This window comes from Acanthopagrus latus, chromosome 17, assembly GCF_904848185.1.
Source record: "Acanthopagrus latus isolate v.2019 chromosome 17, fAcaLat1.1, whole genome shotgun sequence".
NCBI classification, from domain to species: Eukaryota; Metazoa; Chordata; class Actinopteri; order Spariformes; family Sparidae; genus Acanthopagrus; species Acanthopagrus latus.
In genome coordinates, this window is record NC_051055.1 from 22,740,785 (window position 1) to 22,748,640 (window position 7,856).

Here is a 7,856-nt window from a genome sequence, read left to right on the forward strand (position 1 = left end):
GGGAACGTTTCAATTACAGTATACATGGAAAGGGCATCTCTGCGGCAGGATTGATATGTCATTCTAACAATGTCCAATTAAAAAGGGAGAATGCTTCCATTATTCTTTTATTAGAATGCCCGGGCCCGAAACTGCAGCGAAAGACATGCACATTCCCGGTTAAAGGTGAGAGTCCACCAGGCGTGAAATGAGTACAGCTCACATAAAATAATTTATATTTCCCCATGGCCGCCATAATTTAGTTTTGCAATTATATTGACTGTTTATATGCTTGTGTGTGTGTGTGTGTGTGTGCGCGTGTGTGTGTATTTGTGTTTTTAATGCCAGTGGAACAAGCAAAATAGTGCTTGGATGACTGGTTCTATTTTCATGACTATTTATGAACTGGGACTGATTTAGCTTTAAGTATTAAGGCTCAGACGAGTGATAAACAGATACGTACAATATTCTAACATCATCCATTTTCGTAGTTCTTCACATTCGACTGCCCACAGAGACACAACTTTAAAGCTTTAAAAGTACGTCGTCAAGACTCCACTCCCTCCTTCCCCAAATGATCCACACACAGATGACTCTCACGTGCAAAATACGGAAAGATCCCTTCGCTTGCTCACGTGATGACAAATAACATTGTACATTACACATTAACATTAAATTCTAATTTGCAAGCAGTGTATCCCCCAAAGTCAAATTTTGCATGCAGGTGGTACGCCCATCCTTCCCATCGACTTTTCCAAAGAGCATATCCATCATCAGATGACCTTCGTCCTCATGGTGGGCATTCAGAAAAACACATAAAGGTTGCAGATTGGTTAGATTTACAAACATGTTGGTGATGTTAGATTAATAACATGATGTCGACTGACTGACAAACATAAGTTGAAATAAGTCGACACCTCGCCGAAAGGCCCGTGGTTGTTTGTCTCAGTCCGGCTTTGGACTTGGTGATGGGAGCGATTTTTGGCATTTGTACTTAATGCAATTTAAAAGTTCCATTTTTTATATGCAGATCGAAGCTACTGAGCTGCAGAAACTATTTATTTAGAACTGGAACAATTGAAAAATCAGAGCTCAAGCTCAAGCGATTGATAATCAAATAATCTTTTTTGTATCTTTTTTTTTTTTTTTTTTAAAGAAAATATGTCCAAAATAACTATCTGGTTCCTGCTTCTCCAATTTTCTGCTTTCTGTTTCGTATCATTATAAACCAGATATCTTTGGGTTTTATAGACTATAACGGATTAATCAATTAACTGAAAAGATAATCAACACATGAATCCATTGTGAAAACTAGAATGGCACTCAGTCCATCTGCCAAGGCCCAACACTCCCTTTAATTCAATCAAGCCCAATCCAAGATCAAATAAAACATAATTACATCTGCTGGATTGTGATTTTTATATGGATCCTCATCAAATTCCACTCATAGATACCAGCAAGGTGAATACGCTTCAAGATCTATTCTTTAATCCCTGAGAAATTAATGAACATGTCAACAACAACAACAACAACAAAACATGTGAGAAAATATCCCTGGATTCCAGATTGGCACCGAAAAAGCTAATCTAGTTCCTGGCCGAGACCCATCCTCTCTCCGAGTTCAGCGGAAATTCAGTAGTTTTTGTGTTATCCCTCTGACAAACCAACAAACGGACACAAAACCTCCTCGCTGGACGTAAAAACCACGAGTTGCTTGTCGAATATAAAGCATCACACATACACACACTGCTAAAAAGCGTGCAGCCGGAGCGCTCACCGTAAACGCTCTCGCTGATATCACTTGTTCCAATGACGCTGTGTATCTATGTTGACGATACCTCAAACGCACTCATCTTTTCTGTTCGCAGTGGAGAGAACCGGGGGTCCTGGTTTACATAAAGATGAACTGCGCTGGAGTATGTAACTGGCGTGCAATGAAAGAAAACACTTATGCAAAGAGAAACGGCCCTGCGGGGTCTTTACCATGACCCAGTTCAAACTTTGCGGGAGGCAAAGAAATCTCTTCATGGCTGCTCTTCTTCTTGAGCACAGCGGAGAAACCATGGAATACATAAATGCCAATGGAGAACTATGACCTGACACATAAATCAATGGCAATGAATATGTGCCCCGAAATATGTAAAAGAGATGTGTAGAGAGTTATGTTAGTTCCCCAGTGGCAGACGGGGAACCAACAAAGTGGGGAATAGCTCAAGTGCTTGACAATACGGCAAAAAAACGAAGAAGAAGAAAAAAAAAAATACTGACTGATTGAATCTGTGCACTCCCACTCCACCAGATACCTCCTCCAGCTACTACACTGGACCTAATTATCCCGTGTAAGCAGCAGCCTGGGGAAACCACATCTGAATACTCAAAACTGTCTACTATACATCGCAATTTAAACCTGGCGTAACAGTATTTTACCCTGCTTCGAGCTCCCCGTCCCCTTTTTTTCTGAAGAGCGTAATTGTCTTGATATGCTCATCACGTACTGCATGAAATGTTGATTCCACCTTAATTATCTTCCCCAGGGGTCATCGCAGTGACTTCTGCAAAGTAAATACGGCGGCACCGCATCCACGCGGGCGAGCCCGGCAGCGTTAGTTACCCCGCCGCGCTATTTTTAAGTCGGGCTGCAAAATGAATGCCTCGTTCGCCGTAATTAAACAAGCCACCTTGACACATTTCAACAATTAACTTTTAATCACTCAGATCTCCCTAAATCAAAATCTGATGGCTGACGTTTATGACTCAGTCTTCTCTGTGGCTGGGGCGAAGGGGTCAGTCTCATCAGATGAAATCTGAAGTAAATCATGGGAGTTAATTGAGAATGAGAGAGAGGGGGGGCCCAGTCTCACCTGGTGGCCAAATACACCGCCTGAGTAAAAACATGTTTGGCTGCTTTAACATCAGGCAGCAGAAAGATGTTTATTTGTTATTAATGAGGTTGTCAGCACATAATACCTCATCTTATTGTGCCGCTTTAGTGATATTGGAGGGACCGTTGGTTTAATTCCCTCAAACAACCGGGGCGCTTTCCCCACAAACCTGTTCCAAAACCATACGTCTCCTTCACTCCTCAAACTGAAACCCCCTTAACAAAAATCGGCAATGTCATGATGCCTTTAGTGAGTGATGAAAGCAAAAAGGAAAAAGCATAGTTCACATTGACATTCCCATCTGCATACGTCTTATTCATTCTTTTCACTCCGGAGCAAATTAAACTTGAAGTCGAACTCAGGACATTTCTCTGCGCTCAAAACCCAATTACACTTCACTTACTGTAGACAGCCCGGCACACTACACTCCACATTTCAAAGGAAATCTCTGCTGGCTGAGTCATAACTTAAGCGTTTTAGCAAATTTAAGATGATTCACTTCTCTCTGTTGTGACTTCCAGGAGCAACGGAAGATAAATATAATAATATCAGCTTTATTTTCTCAGGAAGCTCCTTGTAGCTGAGCGTGGATGAGTCACTCTGATGTTTCGAGAGCAAATGTGAAGTAATCTGTTTGGATTCTTTCTATGAAGAAAGATGAGGGGCGCACAGGGGATGCTTGTAGTTTGTCACATGGGTTTATACTGTAAAATGACCCACAGTATGAGGTAAAATGGACAGACATTGACTACAGACAAGTTCTATTTCAAGCCATAGCTGATGGTCGCATAGAAATCAATGCTATGACTTGTTAGCACTCTTCATCTGTGAGGTACTTCTGAATTAACATAGTAAAATACCATGCCCATGCAGTAATAAGCATGTACGCCTTGTGGATTGGCCATTTACTCAATTACTAAAGCAACAGTTCTTCATTTTGCAAGAGTTAAATGATTAATATCACTCTAACGTCTGTCTGGCTAATATGAATCTACAGCCAGAAGCCAGTTAGCTTAGCATAAACACAGGAAATAGATGTCCCTGTCCAAAAGGTCCAAAACAGCACAGCAGATGGTTATCAATGCAGCATCAGATATTCCATACTAGCATGCTATTCAGTGCACTAAAACAGTGTTTGATACGTTTTAGTTGTCTGAAACCTCAGAACTGCTACACAGCTAGCTAACTTTAATTGGGAGGATAGCGTTAGCACCATTATGTGACATTAATGACGAGGGATGGGGGGGGGGTGTAGCTAAGTAGAATTTAGGGAACCGCTCTGCGTTTGTGTGTTTGCTAAACTGAAATCTCTCAGCAAGTGACTTAATAATTACACACTGAGAAGTGAACGTCTGAAAAAAGATACGTGACCGTTTATTTACGCAAAATGTTTGTTTAACAACAGTACAAATATTGGGTGAGTGGTACAAAGTATGCAGTTTTGGAGGTGGTCATAGTCCACCACATAGACCTTTAACATGAAACTGCAGTATGCTTGGTTTACACATCAGTATTTGTATGAATGATGCAAGTCTGGAGCTTTTGTTGCCCCCTTGTGGCAATTTGGTTTCTCTGCCATGAACTCCACAGAGTTGCTGGACCAACTTCCCTTCCCACATCTATTATTCTGGTGTGTCAGTGCAGGGTGTCTCAAAGACACACCACTGAAAAAAAAGCTGCTATACTGCAAAACACAGATTTATTTGTGGCTTAATTAGCAACTTCTGAACTCCTTCTGCAATGGCTTGAATAAAAGGGACTTTTCATACTTTTGTAAAATTTCTACCACTCCAGCTTTGAGTCACAAACCCTGGACAGAGCCATGCTAATCGTTGTCATGCTAACATGCTAAGCTGCTTGCTGTAGTTTCATATTTATTGCAGCTTTATCAATCTTTTTATCTAACACTTGGCAAGAGAGCAATATGTCAATATGTCAAAATACAGGTTTAAGTACAAATGTCATTTTGTAATTATTTGCACTTATTATTATTTTACAGCCCTTTTAACAATCTGCTGAGACATATTTTATTTGTACTGGTCACTTTTTTTTTTTAGACACAAAGAATAGAATATGATGCATTAATATAAAACACAACTGCATAGATAGAATAAAAAAAAAAATCATGAAGTAGTTCAACTTAACTCCAGCAGATCCAAAACATTAAAATGCTGCTTTCGATATTAATTATCCAATAATGTGGTTTATATAATGTAACACGCTGGAAGGGTATTATTTTTTCACTTTGTGTTATTGCTTCTTTCACTGAAGTAAAAACAACGAAGCTGAGCACTTCATACACCACTTCACACTTGACCACTTTAGAGACACATCACTTATATATATATATATATATATATATATATATATATATATATATATATATATATATATATATACAACAAAAAGAACAGAAAATGAAAAGAAAAATGAGAGCGAGATATGTCAGAAGTTTAGAGCCTTTTTTAATGGCTTGGTCAGCTAAGAGAGGGAAGGGAGAAAAAGAGAGAGAGGAAGCTCCATGGAGACATATGAAGGAAGGAGACTAACCCCACCTGCTGACTGGTGCTACTTCCCAAGTGAGGAGGGAGGGCAGGGGGCAAATATGGCCCCGAGACAGAGGGTCTGTCACAGTGTAGCCAATGCCAGGCTGATTTCACGCCTGATGTCCCCCTCGAGAAGAGAAAGATGTGCCATTACCGCCTGTAAGCCCTGCTAGCCACCAACAGGGGTCACTCTGTGTTTAGCAAAGAAAGAAAAAAGAAAAAAAAAAAGGGGGAAGAGACTGGCGGCTGATGGGAAAAAAACAGCAACAAGAGGGAGAAAAGGGGGTAATCAGGATGCAGCATGAATGAAGGTGAGTTTGGAGGGAAAATTACACTGGTGAGAGTGGGTGGTCAAGGGGGAAATGACACAGGAGATGAGTGTGGACATTGTCGAAGAGAACAGATTGATCCGAGCAAATTAACCAAACCACTGTCAGGCGGACAGGTGTAGAAAGACAAAACAGACAGACTGCCAGATGGACAGCAGGGGCGAGGGGGGAAAAAGGATGATGGAAATGGAAAAAAAAGAAGAGATTGAAAAAAAAAAAGGGGGTGGGGGGAGGAGAGGTGATGGAGAGACTCCAGCGGGCTGGATATCATTTGGCACTAACTCCTCCACTGTTTTTGCTTCTTGAAAACTGGTCAGTGAACAGACTGGAAAGTTCCAAAAAAAATCCCACTCGCTCAGTGATGGCTACGGTGCTATGATCCTCAGGGAGTGAAAAGGATGGATTAGTCCATTTTTATTGCTTGGCGAACGCACCCAACAGCCCTGTCTGCTCATCAATCATTCACAGTATACTCCTATTCCCCAGTAAGCTGCCCCCTCGTCCTCTCTTTTCTCCTTCCAAAAAATTCTCTCTTTCCCTTTTCCCATTCTTCTTTCGTTCTGTCTGTTCTCCTCTGTCAGTCCTCGGCGCCTCGGAGCGCGAGTTGAGATACATTAAAGATGAATGGGCACGGATCTTCCCATAGGATTCTGATTCAGTCTTAAGTTTTTTTTTTGGGAGTGAAGTCTGTTTCGTTCCCTTTTCACTCCTCTGTATTGGTAAGCCTTAATGTGAAGTGAGGAGTTGAAGAGTGTTTTCAAGGTAACCCTCCTCCCCTACAATTAGCAGGAGCCAGGCATCCAGCCAAAAGATTTTACTCACAATTTAACAGGCAGGAAAACTCCCACCGTTAGAGAAGTGCACATCCGTGTAACTGTTTACAACGGTGCTTCAGATAGAGTGGAACACAATAGAATGGAGAAGACTCTTCTAAGGATTACTTCCATTTGTCAATTAATCTGTCCACTACTTCCTGACTAATCAGATTAGTTGTTTGGTCTATAAAATGGTCCAATCGGAAGGATAAAATGTCGGTACCTTCTGCAGACCGCTGATTTGACTCCATATTGACATTTCAACAAACTGTGCGATATCACTTTTACATTACATGTTAATGAACTTTCATGTCTGAAGGCGGAGTGACAGGCGACGAGGCTAGGAAGCCAGCGACTGCAGTTTGAGACAGAGTTTCAACATTTGTAATGGTGACCCCACCCCAAGAAAAGCCTGAACAAGAGTTGACACTTGAAGTACAGCGTTGTCACAAGACCAAATTGAAAATGTTATGTATTGTCCGTCAGTCTAAAGAGGTTCAGTTTACTGTCATAGAGAAGTAAAGAAACCGGAACATATTTACAGTTAAGAATCTGGAATCCAAGAATCTACACTTTTTTCTTTAAAAAAAAATCGATTAGGTTCAGTCTGGGGTGAAGAAACCACCCCAACTCCTCGAGGACACACCAAAGTTTTTAGGAGTGTAGTTTTATCCGCAGAGCTGAGGCCTGGACAAAAACCACCACCATGTCTTGTCCATGCTTTATAGATTTTAAGTCCAAATATTTGCAATAAAGAACTATCTTGGACACCATAAGCCCCCATTTCATTTTCAGTTGATATCTACAGCATTTGTTCAGCCTAGCTCTATGTAGCCTCGCCAAAACTGATGTGTGTGCCCAGCTGCCTACTTTAGAACTAGTTTGTGTTCAGCAAACAATTACAATTAAGATCTTGCATGTACACCACTTAATTTCTCTGAAGCAAGTGAGTGAGTAAATGACTCCCTGCTGTTTAAACGCAGGAAGCCTTGTAGATGGCATCGTAACTTGCCTGCACCCCCCACCACCACCAAGACTCAACATTATTTTTAGCTTGGTCAAAAAAACAAACTAATGCCTCTTCTCTACTCAGAGATCGGGAAAGTAATTTTGTTGTTCCCCCCTATTTATTTGAGAAGCAAATTCATTTTCCATGCAAGCCACCGTGCAGTCTCTCCTTTTTTCCCCCCCCTCAACAGCTGTTTGACTGTCTGCGTTGCATCTTGGGTGATTAACCCTGGATTTCATTCGACTAAATTTGGATGCTCCAGATTTCTCTCGTCAGCGCTGTCGTGGGATCTAAGT